The sequence below is a fragment of the Diaphorina citri genome, unplaced genomic scaffold (genome assembly GCF_000475195.1).
Source record: "Diaphorina citri unplaced genomic scaffold, Diaci psyllid genome assembly version 1.1 scaffold4109, whole genome shotgun sequence".
NCBI classification, from domain to species: Eukaryota; Metazoa; Arthropoda; class Insecta; order Hemiptera; family Psyllidae; genus Diaphorina; species Diaphorina citri.
The window spans coordinates 34,734-35,682 of NW_007381508.1; the positions used below are offsets into that span (position 1 = coordinate 34,734).

Genomic DNA, 949 nt, shown 5'->3' on the forward strand with positions numbered 1-949 from the left:
ATCAAATGTCCCGAGCAAAGCTCCCTCGCAGGCAACGCATTAACGTGTTTGTGCGCAGTTCTTTCTGCTCCTCCGCTAGCGCGCTTGCATAGTGGCGCTACTTAACGGACAAAAAAAACAACTGCGTAAAGTCTGACGTCACACATATTTGAACTCTTTCATTAGAACGGAAAATGAAAATTGAATTTTCGACCTTTTAAAGTTATTTTTTTCGGAGTTTTGACCTCGGATTTGGATTTTTCCCACCTTTTTACATAGGAATCGACCATTTATTTATAATTTTTACCCATTTGCAACTGCTCCATTTTTTTTACAATGTAATTTAAATGAGAGTGTTCCCACTACACACGACACGATTTTTTTTCCGAACGATAAGTGGGAACGGGCTCTAACGCGATAACTCCCTAACGGTATAACAGCTGGATATTAAATAGTGGCCTGGATATTAAATAGATCCACGCATCCTCCGTGGCCGAGTGGGTATCACATCAGGCTTGCATGCTTTACCACAAAGAAGTTTGACTCCGTTTGACTTAGGCAATCAAGTGCACCCGAACTACAAGGAGCTTCTACTGAACCTATTTACCTAGCTCATTTCATCACAATATTATTTGCTTCACACTAGCCCACAGAGTCTACTAAACTATGAATTCACACAATACACACACAAAAAGCCCAAACTGAGGCTTAGGTGTAGGGGCTGGCCAGCCCCAAAGGACGGGTTGAGCTTCTACGAATCTACGAAACTATGAATTAGTTAAGATAATAAATGTCTAACCAATGGATCAGTTGCGTTTACTTGGGTGATGTTTCAAAGTCATAGAGCAGGAAAAATGAGGACCAACGGAATTTTTCTTTTTCTTCTACGACTTCTAGATCCCGAGATAAATCGATTAAAAAAATACCGGTAAATCGTGAACTTTGACGTCACGGCATACGCTCCCGTAGG

The 949-nt window shown here is 41.1% G+C and overlaps 1 protein-coding gene across 1 annotated transcript in view; it reads left to right on the forward strand.

Moving 5' to 3' along the window:
- The window catches only part of LOC113472161, a 13,020-nt gene that overhangs the window by 10,439 nt on the left and 1,632 nt on the right, over positions 1–949 (forward strand). The window lies entirely within an intron of this gene.